The following is a 24314-nucleotide window of genomic DNA, read 5'->3' on the forward strand; positions in this document are numbered from 1 at the left end:
TAGTCAGAAACACAAACATACTGAGGTCTGTGCAAAGCGTTAGTTCCCACTGCACGTGAAGGGGGGGGGGTGGGAATTGGGCAGGGAAGGGGGTGAGGGTCTTACCCTTGTGTTCATGCGCAGTCAGTGCTTAGTTCATGTTGGTTCTTGCCAGCGGTGGGCTCAGATCCTTACCTTTGGGATTGTTTCTCAGAATATCATGAGTAGAATTATCATCTAACAGAAATATTGTGCCCTAAACATTGTTTCTAAAAATATCTTCCCATCGGTTGTAGATTTACTTGTATTCACTCCAATGGCACAATATTGTCCTAAACAATACTTAGGAATTCTATCAGCGGATGTATTGTTTATAATATTCTGGAAACAAACTCTTTTTAGGGACTGGGGCTCACTTTGCATCATCAGATTTTGACCAAGAGAGAAAGGAAGAAAAGGCAGAAAGGAGGAAGAGAAAGATAGAAAAAGCAGCGGCGTTGGAAGGGGGGTGTGGTGGGTGTGGGCCGCCCCGGGTGTCATCACTGAGGGGGGTGACAAAATGGCAAAAATATGGGTTTTAAACACATATGTTTGCCATTTTGTAAAGCCGGGGGTGACAAGAACTTTTTCGCACCGGGTACCACCTGACCTTGCTACGCCATTGAGAAAAAGAGTGACAAAGGGAGAAAGCATGGATAAAAAAAGAACTCGAAAGAGGTAACTAAAGAAAGAGCAAGTGTAGGGAGTTGAAAGAAAGATGTGTGAGGTGCAATTGAGTCTAGTTGGATAGTAGTGGGGGGTTGAGTTCAGGATAAAAGAACAAATAAATAAATGGCTATCTCAGTTATACAGCATAAAAAAACCTCAGTGACTAAGACAACTGTTGCTTTCCATAGATGCATTCTTGCTCTAGAACATAGTAGAAAAAGGTTTTTGCACCTTGGTATGCTTTTTATTGTCTTCTAAATAAAGATGCAGTTCTTGTAATTGATAGATTTACATAATTCGGTCAACACAGGTTTCGCCCCTTGTGGGTGTGAGCTAGGGCTTTCTCAAGGCTTCATATCTGCTACTGCTCCTGATTTCTAAATATATCTAAATTCAGGTTTTATTTTTTTTGGCTTGGGTGTTGCAGATCCTTCCAGCAGACTGGTAGCTGACTCTGATGCGGTCAGTTTGCATAAGGTGATATCAACCTAGACAGCCTGGCTATTGTGTCACTCTGGCTTTCGGCATTGCCCGCAGCAGACTTCTAAGAAAAACTGTTGACCTTTCCATGTGTTTCCAAACTAAGTACTGGTTAAAAGAGAAACTACTACTGCAGGGCTCCCCCAGCATTGAAAGGGCGATATAGCCAAGCCAGAACTGACCCATAATAATGGGGTGCAGAGGCTACTAAATATGAAAACGGCTTCACGAAGTGAGCCCAATGATGAAACATGGCACCCTACTGGGCGTGTGAGGGCACTTTGATCTGATCACTCGGATCACCCCGGCATCTGTCTGGTAGGACCTCTGTTTCCACCTAGTTAGGGTCTGTCTAGCCCCTTCCCTGAGGAACTGTCCACTCTGTGTTTACTGTACGTTGACTTTGGAGGAGTAGGGGTGCAGGACCTTGTTAAATATCATTCCTCGCCCTCCTTTGATTAAGTCCCTTTGTTAAACTCATAATGATCAATCTAGATCCAGTAATCTGTAAATCATAAACTGTATTTCCTAACTTTATCCTCCTAGGCAAATAGCTACGAAGGGGAAACCAGTCGTGCAGAGGGCGGATCGGATCCACCCTATTTATCTTTCCAATGGAGACCGATAATGGAGCTGCTCCTGCACATTTAGAGGCTGCTCCTCAGGGCCTAAAGGCACATACATTACTGCAGAGACAATCTGAGTCGTGAGCTTCAGTGAGCAGCCTGGGGAATCATCTGCAAGAAGCAGACGGAAGAGTGGCCACTCTCACCTGCTGACCACGGTAAGGCCCTTCGGCGGCCAGGAGCGGGCCTCCCTGAGTGTACTGACTTGGAATAATGAATAGATAGATGCTCAAGGGGCATGCATGAATGGAATATGTTTTTATGAATTTGAATTGATCTGTCTTCAACAAACTTGAGGCACACCAGGACACTAAAGTAGAATACCGCCTTCCTACCAGCCAAACTTTCATTTTAGTTCAGGGGGCTATTAATCTGCCGAGTATCACTGTTGTTTATACTTTTTTTCAGCTAGAGACAGCGACAATGAAATATTAGTTGTCAAAGCCACTGATTTTACTGGCCAGTGCTCCAATTGCCCAATATTTGTGATAAACCTAATTCCCCTAACAGGGAATTTTCTACTTTAAAAAGCTGAATTCCCTCCTCAGCTCTGTTAATCCCAAAAATGAGCAATTCAATTAAATTAATGCTCAGTGATTTCAACTTTCCACTGGAGGTTGCTCTCCCACTGGGACAGGAGAACACGATTCGATGCTAAGTGTACTCCCGTCAGGTGTAAAGGAAATAATCCTGTCCTACCAGGGCCTGGAATCAATTCACACCTATTGCTCTGATTTATAGTTTAGCATTTCCTTCTCAGACCATGGTAGATCACCTTTTCACTGAAGCCTCCTTGATAGTAGATTATGCCATTGTGTAAGCTGATCACAGGGATGTTGTGCAGGACCTGAGAGTGCTGGCAGGCAAAGAAAGTGATAATGATGCAGGCAGTGCCACAGTGATGCAATCTAAAGATAATACCATGCAGCCTGACTGGACATTTTCTCTTCTGCATCCAGGTGTCCCTGTTGTAAGCAACAGTAGAATCTGGTTAAGTGGGATCCAACTGAAGGCACAGTTGTATACCATGTAGTAAAAAATAGAATTATAGATCAATTGGAACAGTTGTTCAATGTAAATGATGGAATCCCATCTGATTTTATACACCTTTTATCCTGACAAAGTAGAAAACAGTAAAACTAGTCACACATTAGTGGGTTTGACAAGGTCTGTAGGGCGGCAAAAACAGCCTTACCTAAACTGGTAAAGGAAAGCAATTATCTGCTGGGTCACTAAATATAGCACAAAAGGGCAAACACTAAATTAAATGAAAGAAGAAATGTTATGCTGAGCAAGGCTGGGACTTACTACAATAAGCAATTAAATAAAACATTATAAAACTCTACTTTGACCCAATAAACAAATAATTCCATCCTGTGTCTAACTTTCCTTGGAAAGGGAAAGTCTTAGAATCATAAGACAATCATTAAATTTTAAGGAAATAATTGTCCGGGAGGCTGCTAGGGGCAACTGGGCCACAACCCTGCTGTTTATGTTATGGCAGCTTGTATGGCGCACTAATCGCTGGTGAGTGTTTCCAGGCACTTGTGCAGGTGTGTAGTCCCTGCAGAGTTATTCAAAGACTCATGACTTCGGCCTCTTGTGGAACTCCAGGAGTGAGGAGGAGGCTCTGATGTGTTGAGGGAGGTGGTTCCATGTTTTGGGTGCGATGTAGGAGAATGAGCGATCTCCTTCTCTGCTTTTGTGAATGCGGGGAGTGTGTGCCGATGAGCGTTAGGCAGAGCGAAGGTGTCCGGCAGGTTGGAGAAAGTGTATGCGGCTGTTCAGGTATGCTGCTCCTGTGTTCTGTATCTATGTGTCAGAAGTTTGAATTGGCTGTGCTTGTGAATGGGGAGACAGTGAAGCCCCTTGAGGTGCGGTGCGATGCAGGTGAGGCGTGAGAGGTTGAGTATGAGTCTTACGGCAGCATTCTGGATGGTCTGAAGTCTGTTTAGGAGTTGCTGGGAGATTCCGGCATTGAGTGTGTTGCTGTAGTAGAGCTTGTTTGTGATGAGTGCTTGAGTGACAATCTGTCTGGTTGGGGTCATTTGCCTCTGTGCCTTTGGGTCCATGCTACTATGGCTCTGCAAACTGAGCCAAACACACTCTTTCTCCACTTTATTCTCAGGGTAGCGAGGGAAACCCGTCAAAGACTTCTGAGGGAGGTATTGTGGGGGACCAGAGCTGAAAATTCAACAGTCAAGCAAATAAAATAATGTTTTACCCAGAGTAGTGCTATTTTTTTAGTTAATTAGAAAGTACTTTGGAGACCTGATTAAACAGCCAACATGACATATGAGTCTTCTTAATGCTCCAACCTCAATTCCCTAAATATCCTTCAACATCTTTTTTCCCTATTCAGAATCCTTGTTCGATGCGACCAAATGACTATGCCATCCTGTGGGTGCTAGCGTGGTAGGGGCCGCAAGACAGAGTCTGCCGAAACCCAGTGGCGTCCCCGCCGATGATGACAAGATTCAGCTAGCCACAGTCTTGAACCTCCAGGCTTGTCGGTCGTGGGAGGGAGATCGCTCTGTGCCGGGTGCCCGTGGAGCGGCAACTGACAGAGGAAGGAGAGATTGAAATGTGGGATGGGGAAATGGAAGTCTGAGGGTGCAAGGCCTGCTTGTCCCTAGTGCAGAGGCCTCCAGACAGTGCCTTCCATGTGTGAGATGCGAGCTCCCATCCTCACAGCCTTATGTGGTGTGTGAATTTCGTCAGTGTGGGCCTGGCAGTGGTCGGCAGGCGTATCTGGTGGAGCACAGACAGGGCCCGGAGGGTGGGACTAATGCCCACTTGGGTGTGGGTGCTTGGAGGTCTTACCGCTTCCCAGGAGTGAGGACCAGGGAAGCCTCCCCTAGCTGGCTGACACTGGGAGCCTCTCAACTTAGAGGGCCAGTCGTGCCTGACAATTTTAAGGGGGTCCTTCTATCCCCAGGATGCTTTCACTGCCCTGCATTGTGGCAGTTGGGCAAGCATGCTGGGAGAAGAACGATGTGCCCCCACATGCTCACCCATTAGACCTTGGCCCGAGTGCTGCAGTGGGAGTCAGGCGCCTCCCTTCTCCAAATATATGTGATGGTGTAGTGGCACTGACATTCTAGACACTTAATCGGGATCCGTTATGGCGACATTTGCCCCCAGCGAAACCGGTGGCATGACGTGCACTGTGGGTAGGCCCTAGTCCTTCGGCGTTTGTTGCTGTGACCTCAGCTGGGGTTTGCCTTGGTTCTCTCTGGTGGGGGTGAGCACCAACTCGCTCCTGTCATTGCTCTGCCTGGGGGGGGGGCATGATCTGTGTATTTATCCTCTTACCCCCCTCCCCCCCCAGTTGGACCTCTGAGGGGTGGGAGGGAGGCCCAGGACTGGAAGCCACAACTGAGAGTGAGACTTATATACCTCACCTAATTTATCCCAACTGACGGTGATTTGTAGCTGACATTATTGATTTAGAACCACATAATCTACAGCATACAAAATCCATCTCACTGAGAGATCATTGGCAACAGATAAACCTCACCTATTGCAAAAACATGGGGAAATAGATTGATGTACTAAACTCCTCTCTACCGGACAACAGGCAGCACTAGTAATCCACGTTCATGTAGCGATGCAACAAGCTCATGCATCTAATTCAACTGACTTAATCCTCCACGCAATATAGTAATCCAAAACCATCCTTGACACTTAAGATTGGTGAGGTCAGATGAGACCATTCTGTGACAGGATCTGCCAAATGCAGTCTAGAGTGTTCCTGTAGCAGAGGGGTGCATCTCTGAAACTGAGAACACAATCAGGGAGCTCCGATCCACTATGTCCCAGATGGCAGTGACCACCGGGGAGCTAACCCAATGAGTAGAGGATAGAGAGGAACGCTGTTGATGAAATAACCTCCGGTTTGTGGGTTCCCAGGAAGGTGCAGAGGGCAGAGAACTTGAACAATGTCTAGGGAATTGGCCAATATCCACCATTCTCTTAAATTGACGTCTCGCCCTCTATCATAATGGAATGTGTCCACAGGGCACTGACTGCATAACCACCTCCATGGGGTCCAGCCGCTGCATCATCGCATGCTTTATAAATTACAGAGATAGAAACCTAACCCTTTACAGGACAAGACTGAAGGGAGAATTCATCTATAAATGCAGGAAAGTTCTAATTATCTCTAAATCAGTTCACAAGCAATGCAAAACATATGACATATGAGGATAGGCAATTCCTCACTTTGGGTGGATCATTTTATATTAGCAATTTATACATACCAATCACTATTTCTTTTTTGTGACGATTTTGTTTGATGCCTAATGTATTTTGAAAGTAATTTTGGCTTTATGTTTTGGTTCATTTCATTTTTATGATGTGAATATATTTATTCCCCCATGACAAAGGACATCTTGTCCGAAATGCATTGCTGATTGAATTGAATTGAATTGAATTAGCATTTATATAGCGCATGGCTACCCGGGAACATCCCAGCGCTGAAGCCGTAACTAGAGGGCAGGACCCGTAGGGGAAAAGCCAGGTCTTTAGTTGTTTCCGGAACATTAGGTGGTTTGGTTCCCTGCAGAGGTGCAGCAGAAGGGCATTCTAAAGTCTGGACACATTGAATGAGAAAAGCCGTCCGCCGCTTCTGGCCTTTTTGATCCTAGGGACCGCAGCAAGGTGAAGCTCGTTTGAGCGGAGTTTCCTGTTCGCCCTGTAGGAGTGAATCATGGCTTTGTTGATGGGGGGTCCTTTCCCATCCAGCGACTTATCGGCTATGCAGAGGACCTTGAAGTTGACTCTCTGGTACCGGGAGCCAGTGGAGAGATTGTAGCGCGGGCCTTGTTGAGCATCGATTGGGGTTTTCAGTAAGTAGCCTCGCTGCACAGTTTTGTACGACCTGCAGTTTAGCAATCACTGATTTCCGTAATCAATCCTGGACAAAATTAGAGCCTGGATCAATAATGTTTTTTGCTTGTAGAGGTAAGAGGGGGAGGATTTTGCGAATCATTCTCAGCTGGCCATAGTATGAAGCAGCAGTCTTTCTTGCCTGTACTGTTAAAGTAAGGTCATGGTCTAGGCAGATTCCCAGACTTTTAATCACTGTTTTGGGGATCGGCGCCGGACCCATGGAGGAAGGCCACAAATTACTTGATAAGGAATATAGGGAGTTGCCGAGAATCATGAGTTTGGTCTTTTCACCATTAAGTTTCAAGTGGGAGAGACCCATCAACTTTGAGACTTTGTCAAGGCAGGAAAGAAGGTCCTTGGTCTGCTGGTTGGGGTGGCTGAGAGCTACAACCAGCTGGGTATCGTCGGCGTATGTCACCATATGAATCTCAAAGGAGGATACAACATCCACCAGCGGGGCCATATAAATATTAAAAAGGGGAGCCCTGGGGGACCCCGCACTGTAAGGGGATGGGCTGTGAGTTGGTGCCGCCTTCAAAGATGTGGAAAAATCTTCCTTCTAAGAAGCATTGCAGCCATAATAGAGCAGTTCCGGTCACTCCTGCGCTCCTGAGACGGTGACCCAAGACAGTTTTGAATGCCGCGCTCAGGTTGAGGAGGATTATGGCAACTGTCCCCCCTGCATCAATAATTTTTCTAGTTTCTTCCACCACTGATAATATGGCGGTTTCCGTTCCTTGACCGGGGCGGAAGCCCGTTTGAGAGGGGTGGAGAACCCCGTTGGTTTCAAGAAACTTGGAGAGAGTCTTATTGGCATGTTTCTCCACTATCTTGCTGATTCCAGGAAGGAGCGAAATAGGGCGATAGTTGCCCAGATCAGATGGATTTTTTTTAACAGTGCTTTTACCATTGCCCTTTTCCACTCAGTAGGGACCATGCCCGTCGCGAATGAAGCGTTAATCAAGCAGGTAGCGATGGGGCAATTGTTGGTCCAACCAATTTCAAGATATTAGGAGGTGCGGGGTCTAGTGGCGACCCACTTTAGAGGATGATTAGTTTAATGGATAAAGTTCATTGATCACATAAGAAATATTTGTGGAATAAAATGAAATTACACCAAATGAACATCATTGATCCCAAAAAAAAAAGGATAATTGAACAAATTTATTGGGTTACATCGGGTGATTTCGACCATTCATTTATTAAGCTGATTTCAGCTCTTAGTCAGTGCAATGAAGGTACTTGCTGTCAGTTGACGGTTAGCTGGTTCCTTGAATATTGTTTGACACCTTGATAGCACAACAACATTTGAAAAAAAAATTAGTAATTAACCCCTTCGCCGCGGCACGAATTCCGCCGCGGCGCTGGGGGGTTTTGGGGGCAGTGCGGCGCCGCTGTGCTCATGACGGAACCACTCCGTCATGAGTCACGGGCGAGCTGTGCTCATGACGGAGTGGTTTCGTCACGACTCCGCCCACTGCGCTAATCACCTGCACAGGCGGGGAATTAGCGCTGCGTGGGAGGAGCGGCCGCCAACGGCCGCAGCATGACGGAACCCCTCCGTCATGAGCACACGGCGCCCGTGGCTCATGACGGAGTGGTTCCGTCATGAGCAGGGAACGGGTTAAAGAAGAACTTTGGATTGCAATATTGGAAGTTTTTATGAAATGTTATTCATAAAATAGTTTCTTTACTCAGTTATTATGGGAATTGCTCTAGGTGACAGAGAAACCCCTTACGGCTCAGATTTGCTACAGCTTAGCTTCTTTTGGTTCTCAGTTATTTGTAGATGATCCACACGCCGAGAACATGCTGTACTTTTCCTCCTGGACAGACTCACCTCCTGTGGAATCATACACCCCCTTCCCTCTCTGAGCAGGCAAGCAGGATAAAGAGTGAAGCCATCTGTGGTCATATACCAGCTCTTCTCTGAGGAGCACTCCTTTCCTTGGTCAAGAAAAACATGGAACAGGTACAAACTGGGTGGTTTGGGGCCCACGTTTACACTCATTTTCCAGATAGGGTAAGTAGATCCATTGTCTATGGTCCTGGAAATGGTTAGGGGTGGTTCCTTTTCAAGTGTCGAGTGCAGATACATTCTTTGTGCAAGGTGGTAGCTCTCACACCAGGTTTTGGCTCCAAATGGGAGTATCAAAAACATGGGCATATTGAAGTGTGAAGACTGTACCTTCCTGTCACCATCCTTCCTGGAGCTGCAATCTGGGACAGACAAAAGAGCAGACCCTTCCTCGTGTTTAACAGCAGAATCTCCTGGCTCATTCCTCTCCCTACCATCTACCAAATAGCAGTGCTCAGTTAACCTAATCAGCATTCCTTTATTAAAAGGTCCTCTTAGAATTCTTGAGCATTGCCCTGTCTTCATCTTCCCTCACTTCTAGTTCACCACTCTCTAGCCACAGCCATGCAAGAAACATGCTTTCACTGTCTGAGAAGCTGAATCCACTCTCCTCTTGTGCAGTCAATTCAGGACTATTAATTACCGGAAAAAATTGTGGTATACTGCCACTACCAGGACATGGTCAGTAGTCCTATATTGACAAAAGAGGGCATGCTTAGTCTTCAGGTCACAGAACCAATTCCAATCTTTGCCATGACTGCGGACAGGCCTAGGCAGCAGCACCCATGTTAGATTTGCATGTTAGCAGTGCTGGTAAAGAAAGTCAGGGTGCCAGTGGCACATGGAGTGAGGTTCCAATATCAAGGAACATCAATTGGCAGACGATCAATCTGGCTTTGATTGGGTTTCAGTATCCAAGCACCTACCCCACAGATACTTGATGATGTTCAGCTCATCGCGAACAAAAGAGACGACTAAGTAATAGAGTTTCTAAACTGATCAGCATCCTTGGACACTGTCAAATATTCTTGTTGAGTGCACATATCACCGGGGAGGTCTCATGGCGCTGGGCAGCAAGAAGACGATGTATGGACACTGTCGATCATGTCAGCACATACGAAGAATGGAACATTGCATGGACCAGGTCCTGTTTTATTTCTTCTTCATTCTCAGCAGAGAGACGCCAAGTGGTGAAGAATGGGAATAACACTTCGGGAAAGGCTCCAACGCTCTCTGGTGCCTTCCAGGTTTCAGTTTGAGACCCTGTTCATTCACTGTGCAGAGCCTCTCAGTCTGATCCTCGGGGAGCCAAGCATGTCTGTACACCAGGATGCCGAAGACGCACAGTTATACTTAAAAACATGGACAATTAAAGACATAGAACCTGATTTAGAGTTTGTATTTCACTGGTGGATCCTACTCCAGCTTCGAGATAGTACTCCGACGGTTTGATGGAGTGCAGGCCATTGGAGTTTTGGCAATTTGAGTGTGTCAAATGCCCAGTTTTCACTGTCGGCCAGTGTAAACATTTATATGACTCCCACAAAATGGGTGACAACTCCCATGGTGTAGCGATCATTCGATTTTGATATCTAAAAAGACAAACTCCGCTTTGGGAGTTTTGAAAAATCTAAAGTATTGAAAGTTTGATGAATGTCCGTCAATTTCACGATACCGTCCATCAAACCTTCAACACATTGACAGAAACCACTGTGATGGAAGTTGCTGACAATGACCATAGTCGTCCGCAGGGCTGGTGGACACCTCTAAATGTGGAGGACAGGTATTTTACTCCAAAATCTAAATCAGTCTCATTGTTGAGTACGGCTTTCATTGGAAGCATCTATTGTGAATAATAGATTCTAAATCTGGTTATTGACAAAGCAACAGTGGGAAACATAAGCTGGTTCCCACTGCTGCTGCCTCATGAAGGGGTTTCAGGCTGCTCTGACAGGCCTCTGAGAGCCTGCCAGAGCAGGCCTGACTCTAGCCCACCTTTAGGATTGGATGGGGGGGTGGGAATATTGAGTATGATGGGTCGCAGCAGGCCAGTTTGTTTTTTAAATTTGGGACAAGAAGACGCGGCCATTGTATATACGGCTCTCCCTCTGCAGCAGTTGATAGCAAGGGCCGATGATTTGGGTGGGTCGTGCATGCTATAAAATTAAAGATGGGTAACAGCGAATAATAGTAATGTTTTTTACTTTGGGGTTTGAGTGACATCATAGACAAATTGAGCTTCACTCCTTTTTTTCTATTTTATATCACTCAGAACCCCTCTGTGAAAAACATCAACATTATTCACTGTTACCCATCTATAATTCTATATGTTAATTTATACACATGCCTCAAAAGACATTGGAACTGGATGCCAGAGAATGTTCTCATGTTAAAGGGGACACCCGGGGAATGATGTCACAATATGTCTCCTAACCCAAGCTGACACCACCAGAGTGCAACATCCAGGCATGCCAATGGTCAGAGATTATAATCTTTCAAACCTAGTAGTCTCTTCTTCGCTCTTTTGCAAATGCAATTTTGAAAAATCTGGACTCTTTGAAATCCTTACTCTCACACATGGTGAAATCTCTTGGCTTCACTCTAGAGCCCTCCCTCACTCTGGTGAAATCAGTTAATTTCTAAATTCACTTCCTCCAAAGAATGAAACCTCTGGGCCCCCCCAGACTGATTGCAAATAGCGGTACAAGACCTTTCATCCTGAGACTGAACTTTGGAAATGAAATCTTTGCAGGTTCCCACCAGTCAATCATCGCACCACACAAGGCAGTGCTGGACTCAGAGATCAGCAGAGCTTCATTGGTAATAAAAAAATGCCAGGGCCCTTGTCAAGAGGCCACTGCAGCTTGTGCCACCCATTGCCCCTGCCGGCGCTGCAAATGACAGTACCAACACAACTACCAACCATCACACCTACAAGTGTGACAATTCAGACTGTTCCATGCCCCAGTGCTATAAGAATGGCTTGGGCGGCAAGTATAAGTATTACCCATTTTTTCTGTATATTGAATGAATAAAAAACTGTTGTTGTCCTCATCTCTAAATTAGATATACAGCGCCACCATGTGGCAGACTGTCATAAGTCCCGGTGTTGACAATTAAGTGCCGGTGCAAGGCACCGGACACCACCGGCTCAAATTAAGCACTGGTGATCAGACGTCTTACCACCTCATACGAATGTTACCTTTAGTGCTATATCCACTAGCTACCGGTCATGGCAAGGAACTAAAAAAAAAGGATGTTGCCTTGGTTACAAAGCCATCCATGAAAACAATCTCTTGTTCAGCAGAGTTGATATGCATCTCGAGCGACGAGAGAGGCCAGAGGAGAAATGTCCTGCAATTGGGGTAAATTCAGAGCTGAATTTGCTTAAGTGATCCTTCACAAGGGCTGCAACTACCACCTGGACCTCCATTCCTCTCGACATAAGGAAGACACGCACCTTCAGAAAACTCTTAAAAATTCTTCTCTAAGGCCCATTTCTGATCTAACGCCATTCATTTATAATTTATGTACAAAATATAGTCCTGCCTCTGTTGTTTCTGAAATGCCTAGCAATTGTCTCACCTATTATATTGCTTGATAGTTTCAAAGGAGAGTAATATGGTTTAATGTAATGTGAAGCTGAGCTACATGTAAGGTGCCCTAAAAACTGAAGGTCCGGCAGCGTTACATAAGACTGACTGAATTTGAGAAAACAATATCTACAGGTATAAGAGGCCATGATAAAAACCCAGAGTGCCATAATACAGAAGAAGGTTGGTACTTTAATTTCTTATATTAATATTTAGATCTGTCCAAGCCTTAGCAAAGTAATCATGCTCTAATATAAAATAGTAGTAAATCTAGTGGCACTAAGGTAGACATCTATATTGCTGTTCGATGACAAAAAAAGATTGCCACCCCCCCATGCCCTCTTCTTGGATCTGATGTGGTCTCTTGGAACTTTTTTTGGCGAAGTCATAATGTTTGGGCTGCCCTTTACAGGAATGCTCAACCATATCCTGAGAGCTGGCTGTACTCTTGTTTTTTGACTAAGCGCTGTGATTATCACTATTTATAACAAAGAGTCTAGAACAGTGATTCTTAACCTTTGGAATTCTGTGGACCCCCACTTAATACTAGAAACCAGTGACCCCCACTAAATCCTTCTTGGACTCCAGGGACACCCCCAAAGTCATTACTGGAATCTGGGGATCCTGACCTAAGCAATTTTGATGATTTGAACCACAATAGACACAAATATGGAAACAAGTATTCATCAAACAAATACTCAAATGATGAAACATTTAATTTACAATCGAATATAAAAAATATCAAATTTTAATTTTAAAGTGAACATTAGAGATTTTCTAAATTTAACCGAGACCATTCATCATCTATACAGTATTCTGTTTGACTGCTCCCACTATCAATCTCGGGATTCCAAATTAATTTTTAACCTCCAATTTCCAATTCCTTCAAATTTAAAGAAGTTTAAAAAATGTCAATTTTACATTTTGTTCTTTAATTATATACACCTTATTAATCTGTTAATATTCTTTCTTTTTTAAGCATTCGGTACCCCCTGAGTAGGCATCACGGACCCCCCTAGAAGTCCCTGGACCACAGGTTAAGAACAACTGGTCTAGAACATCACCTAAAAACTGCTGTCCAACTTTGTTGCTGAGCAGTATGAGAGAATTGTTTTGGAAATTGCTGTTCTCCAGGCTGAATGATTACCTTGAACTACAGCGAACGTGAATGTCAAGCTTGTTTCAAGGATCCTACGAGCACCATCAACATGGGTTCACATTTATAGTGAAATACATTCGACTGAAGAAAGTGAGACTGGTAATTGCTTTTTAGATTTCGATTTTCTTTCACGGAGAGAGAGCTTGAGAGTAGGAGTCCTAGTTGCGTTCTCCCTGACACAATCACGTACACAAATGAGCAACCAGGAGATTTGCAATTAGAGGTGCTGGGGGAATCCAAAGATTTTGGAGTCGACGCCTCACCCACTAAATAGAGCCGTGCTTCATCCTCGGCGCCTATCCACACCCCGGTAGGGCGGAACCGCCAGGTCGGACTCTACCAAAAGTGGGAGTTCTTATATAAATTGTGACTGGATTTAAAGCAGGAATCCAGTAGAAAGGCGATAGAAATGTCTCACGGTATACCCGAGGAGAAGTCCTTTATTAGTTGGCTACCTACACACGGAAAAAAACTGATTATGGCTCCTTTTCACGCACCACTAAGTGTGAAAGGGGTGTGCAATGGGTGTTTCTGTGAACGTTCCACTACAACACCCATTGCCTTTTGATGCTGCCCCAGATTTGCAAGGCTGGGGTAGCGCCAAAAACTAAGGCCAGGGGATACCTAATCTTATAATGGTGATATGAGGATAAATTATTAATTTCTCCTCGTTTTTTTCTCTTTCTGCAGCACACATAGAAAGAGCAAATCTCCATTATTGATTGTTTATTTGCAGGAAGGGACACCTTCCCTTCCTGCACATAAACAATTGCCCTTTCAGCGCAGGCAACCTTGCAACATGGCGGCAGGGTGTGTGCGCTGGCACTAGACAGATTGTTTGCATCCGCGCTAGGGTAAACACAGGGGTGCATTGTATGTTTGTACATACGGCGCGTCCCTGCGTTTTGAAAATGTAGAAGCACGGTTTCGACAAATTTGGCATGAAGCCACGCTCTGGCATTTTCTTGTACATGTAAACCCCCCCCATTCACCCCCCCCCCCCCCCCCCCAGTGTTTATAGCTGCAGTATCATTTTAGGGAGTGGAGCTGGACTGCTGGCTTGATTTTTGACTATGGAAACCACAAACATGATTTATCACAGATTCCCCACGCAATTGAATAGATTTGTGTGACCCTGGGCAAATCCATTTTCCTTTCTACATCTAATGTAAAGTGTTTCAAATGAAACTATTTTTCACATCAGTATAGGCAACTCAGATTCATTAGTTTATGCTCTTTTTTGCACCAGGCGGTGGCGTTTTGTACAGTTGTAGCAGGGCTCCCTTGTACCCCTGCGATGGAAGTCTCGAAAACACACACACGTTTATTAGTGAAATTAGATATGAGAAATGAGAGATGGGAGATCTTGCAGCCGGCGGCTGAGGCCTCCCAGGCCCAACTTCCGGGAAACCCGCGCCCGCCATTATGCAAATGCCACTAATCCTCATTTGAATGAAGTGTGTGGGTGGGGGAGCCTAGAGGCCTGGCAACCACTGACTGTTGACACCACACACAAGGGCGGGAAGCCTGACAGAGCCATGCCTGGCAGGCAGACCCGTGCACAGGGGCGTAGCTTCGAGAGAGAATGTTTCTTTTTTTTATCTCTGAAAAATTGTCGGTTACAGGTGCTTTTAGTTGGGTACTGAAATGCCAGTCGGATTTCACCAGGAATTGATACATGCACTCAGGCAAAAAAACACACTCTCTGTTTTGTAAGTCCTCGAAAATATTGGTTATTTTATCAAGTGTGTGTTTTTCTCTCTGCTAGCAGGCCGCTTTTATCGCCATTTCCACGGCCCTCTCATGCATTCTGCTTGAGCTATGATGTATTTAATTATATGCCAGCCTGAATGTCAGAAAATCTGAAGTTCACACCCACCCAATGTACTGACCAACCTACGCCCCTGCCCGTGTACCTGTCACTAACAAGTGTGGGTTCAACTAGGCCCCAAACAAGAGAAGAAAGGGCAGTGCATGTCACGGTTCTCTATAGCCAGACAGGGATCTGAGGAGAGCTGGAGTAAAAACTGTAATCTGGCTCCTTGCAGTGCTTAATTTGAGCCGGTGGGTTCCAGTGCTCGGTGCTGGCACTTAAGTGTCAGCACCAGCTGTGGTGACAGTCCACCACATGGTGGCGCTGTCTATCTAATTTTAAGATGTGCACAACAGTAGTGTTTAATAAGTCAATATGCATTAAGGAAGAATAATACCCCAAGCCACTATTATAGCTTTGGGGGCCTGTAATAGTCTGAATTGTCACACTTGTAGGAGTGTGATGGTCAGTAGTTGTGTTGGTAGTGCCGTTGGCAGCTCTGGCAGGGCAATGGGTGGTGCTGGCTGCAGTGGGCCCTGAGAAGGGCCCTGGCACTTACTTTTGTTTACCTATTAAGCACAGGCCCCTTGTCATGAGGGTGGATTTCAGCCAGCCCTGTATTATAACCAATGCTTTTTTGTAAACATATGAGTGACACTGTATGTTTACAGTGTCCCTATGTGTGTCTTTTCTAGGCATAAAATGTGGCACTTTGAGTTACATTGTAGGACATGAAGAGAGTGGTAATGCCGTACGCAGCACTAGGTAAGGATTAGGTTTATTCTTAAGTAAGTGTCTTCAGCAGCGGAGCGGCGACCAAGCAAGAGGACAACCGGTGACCAACTGACTTGGGCAATTACGACGAAAACAATACTGTATTACATCACAAAGAACGAAGCTGCAGGCGCGAGCGGCAGCCCGTGCGCATAACACTCTTCATGATCTAATGCAAACAAGTAGTGCAAGTTACTAGTAAATAGAAATATGCTTAAACTACAATATATCTCCATCCTTTAAACAAATAAATTAAAAAAACAGAAATAATACTAAAGATAGCAATAAACATATGACAAATAAAATACGTCAAAACGACTATGAAAAATAACAATTCAATAATATACCATATAACCTGGAGAAAATATATGAAGAAAGTACATAACATACAATGCAATCAATAATATACCATGCAACCTAGAAAAGAAAATAGGAAGAAAGTACATAAGACATAATGCAAGGTTAACCGAAAACAAAATCATTGAATCTTTGAGGTGGAAAACTATGGGGCAGATTTACAAACCCCTTGCGCCACTTTTGCGTCACTTTTACCATGAGAAAAGTGACGCAAAGTGGCTCAAGGGGCTTGTAAATCTGCCCCTATCTCTCTTGGGATGACAGTCCAAATCCATTACTTCTTCCATCAAGTAATTAGAACTACCCTTTCCTGAGGTTGTGGAATTTTTGTTAATTACTTTGACTTGAAGATGCGGAGATAGTATCATTCCCTTCCATGGACACACTGTCTTCTTTGTAGATATACCCATTCGTAACATTCAACAACCTTTCTTGATCATGTCTACATTGCCATCTGCTCCACCTCCTTCTCCACGGTCGAAAGGTGACCCTTCCGGACATGCCCTGCGCTACTTCTTAAAGAATGAAATATTTCTCGTCACTTCTTCATCCCCCCTACTCGTTGTTGCCACAGTGCCATTGCACTTAATTACTCGCCAGTGTTCTGGCTCAACGGGCATCCTACATTTATTGCCTGGATACCGCTCTTGGACTAGAAGCATTGGTTTGGACCTTCATCGGCTCTCTCTGTTGAGACACCTGGTTGTCATCAAAGATCTTGGAATGCAGTTACCTGGGCGACTTGGCAGGTGATGACTGGAGGGAGGCGGAGGAGGCACCCGGGGAAGCGGTGATAGATGCTCAATTCAGGTTGATCCAACTGAAGATATTCCATAAGAGTATATTTTTACAGGGAGGGGCTGTGCCGCTGGGGCCTGATTTTTGCCAGAAACTGTCTCTGGTGTGATGACCGAAGGGAGACTTACCTCACACATTCTGGCACTGCCTGGGACTGTCCCACTTCTGGGAGGGGGGGTGCTGAGCCACCTCGAACAGGTGATCGGTTGGAGGATTCCCCGAGACCCCTAACTTATTCTGCTGCACATAACGGATGCTTTGGGGGGGGGGGTAACCGTTACCAGAAGGCGCTTCTATGGTTGGGTCTTGTGGTTGCGGAGAGGGACATTGCCAGGGCGTGGAAGGAGAAAGAAACTCCACTTGTAACCAGGAGGGCAAAGGGTATGTACCACTACACAGGTCTGGGCCGACCAATTTATTTTTCTCGAGGGGTTGCCCCCAGAAACATTTTAAGATCTGGAAAGAATGGGCGGAGTACAGCGGGATACATCTGGAACCATGCGTGGCAAGACCATGGGAGGATGGAGGGATAAAGAGTCACGTATTGAGATGTCCTTCTTTCTTTTCGTGCCGGAATGTAGAATTGCAATGTGCGTGGGGCTCTTTGCACTGGTGTTATGCTCACTGTGATGGAAGAATAAAATCAATAAAAATGTTTTTTTTTTAAAAAGATCCGGGAAACCAACTTGGGTGGTGGGGAATGACATCTTGTGCTATCCCACGCTCACCTGAATGGGAGCTACTCCCATTGTGGCATGTGGAGACTGCTGATAGTCTCGTAGGAAAATCCAAATGGCCCAATCTAAGGGCTGTCGGTTGTTGTGAGCAAAGCGGATCACTGTATTTGTGGTTCTAATGAATCGTTCATGCTCTCCATTCACCTGAGGCCATCATGGCATGATTCGTCCACGACTTCAGATACTCTGCAGACTCCTGAATATTGACTAAAGCTCCCTCAACAAAGCATGGGTGGCTATGATTTTTACTAGCGTGAGTAGAACCTCACTTACTGCTGTGGTGGACACAAGTTCAACTTCAGGGTAGTTGGAATAGTCATCCATGGCAATCATCATGTAACAACTGTCTAAGAGACTGCTAAAAATCCATGCTCACGTTGACCCATGGTCATCTGGGCCCCTTTCCCTGTGATAATGGGTGCTGGCTGGTCAGGTCGTCCTGTAGCTTGACATGGAAGGCACGACTTTACAGAGGCTTCCACCGGCTTGTCCAGCTGCGGGGACCATACCTTGCTGCACAGACGGCTCTTAGTCTTCACTATGCCCTGACGGCCAGCATGGGCCAGTTGTATTTCCAGCCTCACAAGGCTGTCAGGCATAACTAACCAATGACCTCAGAGCAAACATCCATGTTCATCTGCCACCAGTTCATGATGGACATTGTAAAGAGATTCAAGAACCTCTGAGCATCCGGGGTCTTCCTGCCCAATGAGATTTGAGCACCTCCCATTGTCCTGTTGTGTTTGCAGTGTAGGCCATCCGGAGGCAGTCGATCGTTTTGGGTTGCTGCGGCAATGATGCCTGGTGTCACTGGAAGTGGTCAAAGCCTCTCCGTCATATATTGAACATATTCTTCAGTGCCTCTCGCTCCTCTTGGGGGATTGCCGCACTGGGATGCCTTGACAAGTAGTCTGCCGGGTTCTGGGACCATGGCCTGTATTCAATTTTGAATGAGTATTCCTGCAGCTCTAGGATCTACTTCTCTATGCAGGGCAGAGGTTGAGAGGCTGACCTTTGAAAAAGCGGCACCAGAGATTTATGGTCGGTCTATGCAGTACCTTCTTCCGCCTGACTTTGTGCTCTTCCACCAATGCAGCATGGACCAGGATGTTGTCCCTCACATTTGACAACTGTGAGGCCCGACAGCAGCTCCTGTTAATCTACTGGAAGACTTCAGCGGTGCTGGAGAAGCCAAATCTGTATTGTTTGGTGCCTTGGCTAGTTTGGGGGGGGGGAGTGGTGATGTATCGGGAGTCTGGGTGTAGTAAGATCTGGAAGATCCATTTTCGAACAACAGCATGATCCACTCAACTCACTGACTATATTATCCACTGTGGGAGTGAGATGCCTCTCTCTTTTAATGGCTGTATTCGGCAGTCGTATGTCCACACACAGCCGTGATTCACCAGGTTGTTTGGGCTTTCGTTTGGCAACATTGGCGACTCTTATGGGGTGGGGCCTTCCACCCTCTCAATCTGCATCCCTTAGATCCCTCAGTTCTGCCTCTGCTTTCGGCCTGTGCTGATACAAAATCTGGTCGTGCCTGTGAGCAACCCGTTGGACTGACCTGTCGATGTGGAGGGCTTCTTCTATGTCTTAAAGGCACGCAATTCTTTGGTACAGGTCGTGAAACTCAGACAGGACATCTTTGATGCTTGGGACATGGATGCAAAGTGCAAATTACACCAGCTTCAGTTCTTCCGCTCTCTGGCTGCTCAGCAAAATTCCAGAAACCTTTTGAGTGACATAACATTGCAGCAGTGGTCTCCTGATAGCCATGCCGCTTTCTTGTTGTGAATTTGTTCTTTATCTTCAGTGGTTGTGTCACCCCATCGGCGGTGAGGCATGGCAGCTGAGCAAGTTTGTTGTTTGTCTCTTTGCCCATAATATTTATAGATGCTCCTGTATCAATGACGGGTAGTAGTTGAGTGTTTCAACATTAACATGACACTTTGGTAGCGGTCTGGTCTTGGGGTGAGTTTGCCTGACGGCAAACACAGTATGCACATTGCCTTCAAACGCATCATTGTTCATGTTGTCTGCCTTACCGGCTAACTGCACCATTTTCGTTGTTTTTGTTTGCACACTGTGTTTCAAGCAACAGACTTTTACAAAATGATTACGTTTCCGCAGGAAACACAAGTTTTTACTTACGGGAGACAGTCGCTGGGGCGATGGGCCAGTCACCACGATACCCACACAGTCGTTGCTTTGTTTTGATAGTCTTTCTGGCTGGTATGACTAGATTCACAGGTTCAGATTTGACCGGCTTGTACAACACTGCCTCCATGTGGGATGTACAGGCTTTTGACATTTCCATTGCATAGCCTAGAATTAGAAAGTTGCTGATATAGAGGAACAATCGGACCAATAGTTACTGGAACGGATAATACATCTGGACTATTTGTCATAACCACATTAGAAAATCCTGCACTTTCTGGAGTCTGATCTCCAGACAAAAAAATATTTTTATAAGCTGAATCTAAATTCGCTGGTGGGGCTTCTGGTATTAAACCCACAAACGGATTTGTTTTTTTAACTATTCTGTTCTTCGTGATAGGGTAGAGGTCTATTTAGTAATAATTCATTTAGTAATTCATCATCTATTTCTCCAAATTCTCTTCTGTCAATGTAAGAACCTGAGCCTTCAGCTCATCAGTGTCTTTCTTTTTCTCCTTACACTTCTCTCCTTCCTTATTTTCAGTAACCATTACAGGATACATTTGTGCACCCAAGGCAACATCCTGTCTCCATACCTTTTTCTGGGAATCTCATTTCGCCTCTGCGTATCGAATTAATAAATTCTTATATCTCCCTTGATTTTACTTCTCTCTTTGATGGGCTTCATGTTCCCATTCTTCAAGAGCTTCATATTGCAATGGTCTAGGACTTGGTTTCATATCACTCATCTGTCTACTAAAGTTTTCTAAAATTCGTACATTAAATGTTCATATTGTGGAAACGCTAGAGGACCATTCTTTCCAGTATATTTTACCCAATTCTCCAACCAAGTACAAGTGTGATGTCCTCTTTCTAGTGACATTTGCAAAGCAGTGGTACCCTCTGGAGCTACAGCAACGTCTTCCCGAGTAGGAATAGGCTCATCCTTGCGTATTAAAGCTTTTAACAACTTTAAAAAATTCATGATTTCTTTCTTTCAATACAGTCAGTTTATATTCTTGCATGGTCTCTTCTGTATTTTATTTCAACTTCTAATCACTGTTCGATTCCAACCACCAATACCAGTGCGGTTCCACTCCAACCACCAGTACCAGCGTGGCACCTTATGACATCAGTGTAACTCCTCACTGCGACTGAACCTACCTTAAGAAACTGTTTAGTCGTCTTTTCTCTTTCATCTTTTAAACTGATTTCACGCAAAAACAATACAACATAAAACAACTTTGTCCGCTCCACTAAAAGAAATATAGATACTCCAACTTGTCACACTTTCAAAAGTTCCCTTTCTCAGTACTGGCAACAACGTATCATGCACAGCACCCATATAACAGCACACAAACACACTTAGTGTATGCCACACTAAGATCCACCCATAGGTGCATATCCCAGGATCTTAGGCCTCTATGGACCCATACTCAACTTCAATACAACATAGACATACAATATTCACAATGACATATTACTCCTGCGATCACAATCCGCACTAGTCTTCGTCGAGTCATACATTTACCACCAGTCAAAACCATTACTACTTCTCTAAACTACTAGAAATTACCTATAGCCACATCGCCTCATATCCTAGTTAATTAGTCAAACTAACCATCCGACAGGATACCAGAAAACTGATACAGCGGAAAGCTCATAAAAAATAAAATTACTTTATCACGATCAGGTTTCCTTTTTACTCATGGCCCATTTTCATAAAAACTCCATAAGAAACACATTACTCATAGATCATCACCTTAGTTAACTCAATCACGGTCCTCCAATGGATCGTTTTTGTTTAGCGAACAGGGACTAGAATACTTGGAGACGTGATGCAATTACTTACGAGGACCTGGAATAAAAGAACTGCCAGACATAAGCCTATTTCATCTCCTTTCTCAGAACGCTGAAACACAAGCTTTGAAACAAGAAATTTGACTAAGATAATGAGACAAAACGATAAGGATAAACTCACGAAGAAACATTTACATAAAGCCTACTATGAATGGACAGAACATGAAATCGCATTTCAAATTAGATTTAATAACAAATAATCGGTACAAGTAGCCTCACAATATATTTCAGAGAAATAATGATCCTTTGCAGGTTGCCTGTTGAGGAAATGAGAGAGAAACAATACCAATTCAAGACTCCGTTATCAGAATAATACAAACCAAAGCAGGCTGAGAGAGTTAGTCCAATCTGGCCAAGTCCGAACTGCAGCACAGCGGGCCACAGACGGGGTCAGTTAACCATTCAGCCGAAAGGTTAATTTCCTGCTTAACTTTACCAGCCGATAAAGTACAGGTTCTAGGAAATGCCATTAGAAAAGTTCAGCTCAGGGATTTGGCATTGAGGAAAATCAAGAGTCAGTCCGTCAGCATGCCAGGCAGGGAAATTGGAAATGACAGCCAGCCCCGACTCCTCCTTCATGGGGCAATTATACTTCCAAAAGTTCCCGGTCTACACCCACAAAGTATCCTTTTCATCAGTCCATACGATTACTATTGGTTGTTCACAGTGGGCTGCTCATGGAGTGATTAATACCATCGCCGAAAAACCCCGAAGAATTAAGTAATCCTGTTTGCAAATTCATTAGATTAATAAATTCAATTTGTATCACATTTCCGTCTCTTCCAAGGAAGTAGGTGGAACATCACTTTGCTCACAGTCTGTCCGTTGCCAAGCGCTCTTCCTGGGTTTGCAACACTATTGCTACATTTCAGTCAAAAGTGTTGCCTGACTAGAAGTGAATCCTTTTGTTAATCAATACAGAAAAAGAAACTTCATGAAAAGTTCTCACAGTGGCTAAAGTGACTGCCTCATAGAATTATACACTTGCATAAAGAAGAAAAGCATTTGAGGGCTACAGGAAAACATGCTGAATCACTGTCATGTTATTATCATTATGAAACACACATTATTAAATGCATTTTTGAGATCTCTTAATTAATTCAATTTCTATTATTCATTTAGAGGTTGCATGTCAATATTAGGTACCACTAAAATTTATAATAAGAGAATATTTTCATAACATCAATTGCACGTTATCGTTTCTCAAAGCATATTATCAACATGCCACTCTAAAATACACGTTTACCACATAATCATTACAGTGAGCTGCATGTTTGTGTTATATCAATTATTACTAGTTAAGCATTTTAGCATTTCTCGAGCTTCATTGTGCAGGCATTTATTTAAACTTTAATGCATATTAGAATATTTTCATCATGGCACTCTATATTAGCTATATTTTGTTTCTCAAAACACATAAATACATACATGTGTACTTATCTGTGTTGCTCTCTTTGTTTACATTTTCGTATTATCATTTCTTAAACACTCTGCATGCAACTTTTTCGACTTAGCCAGTTAATATGCTTTCATTAAAAAAAAATTCTCGTAAATATCTTTTAATGGTGAGAATTGATAGAGGCAACTGTCATTAAACATTTACGCTCTATCAGTGGCAGGCACGTTATTATCTCTCAGCGATTTCATAAGAAGCAAAGAGAGAACCGGAACGGTCTCAAGCCAAATGTTACTCTCAAAGCGATACCTCTGTTTACATTTAATTGGTAACCACATTATAGACGATACCATGAGTCACCCTTACCAGCTGCCAAAGGAAACACACACAGGTCGACTCCGCACACCGCGAGCTCGGCTTCCGCGTAATGGCGGAAGTGCAACAAACACCCCGGAAGCACAAGTTTACAACTCCAGTCAATATATAGGTCGCTCTCCCTGTTTTACGGAACAGAAAGTTGAGTATGTGGTCAGTGCAATGAAGGGTTCACATCATCTGGCTGAGTAGTCTCAGATACCTGACCGACACCCGGATGCAAACGACTTATTATAAATGGTTCACTTTTATATTGCGATTAACAATTTGTCTCATATATAACTGCTGATAATAGCATACATGCCAATAGACCGATTCAGGCCTGAAATTGCATTTTCTACAATAGAAGTCAAAGGGGAATTTTCATTCTCCCGATTTTTTATTTTAAATCTCCCACGTCCCTGTCCTAAAATGTTGGCATGTATGTAATAGGCATCGATTATTTCCCAGTTCAATACTTATTTTGTCGACCTCGTAATGATGAATGACTGAGTGGATTCGCTGGAATGGCAGGGCCGGTATACACAAGGGGGCAGATTTATGAGCCCCTTGCGCCACTTTTGCGTCACTTTTAACATGGGAAAAGTGACGCAGAAGTGGCGCAAGGGGCTCATAAATCTGCCCCAAGATCTCTACGGTTGGTGCATTAGCACCGTGAGCTATTTTACGAGTTTATGGGCACAAGTCGAGTATTTCTAAATTTCTATTCCATCCTTTTGAGCTGTAAGCAGCCCCTCCATTACTTCTC

General features: G+C 44.4%; 1 long non-coding RNA gene across 1 annotated transcript in view; it reads right to left on the reverse strand.

Moving 5' to 3' along the window:
• Nucleotides 1-23615, reverse strand: part of LOC146806128 (uncharacterized) — an 85768-nt gene extending 62153 nt beyond the window's left edge. The window contains exons 1-2 of the long non-coding RNA XR_014967553.1: nucleotides 23558-23615; nucleotides 19930-20103 (exon numbers count right to left, since the gene is read on the reverse strand). This is a non-coding gene — a long non-coding RNA (uncharacterized LOC146806128). The remainder of the gene's footprint in view (nucleotides 1-19929; nucleotides 20104-23557) is intronic.
• Between the last annotated feature and the right edge of the window lie 699 nt (nucleotides 23616-24314).

This window comes from Triturus cristatus, chromosome 8 (assembly GCF_964204655.1).
Source record: "Triturus cristatus chromosome 8, aTriCri1.1, whole genome shotgun sequence".
Lineage (NCBI taxonomy): Eukaryota > Metazoa > Chordata > Amphibia > Caudata > Salamandridae > Triturus > Triturus cristatus.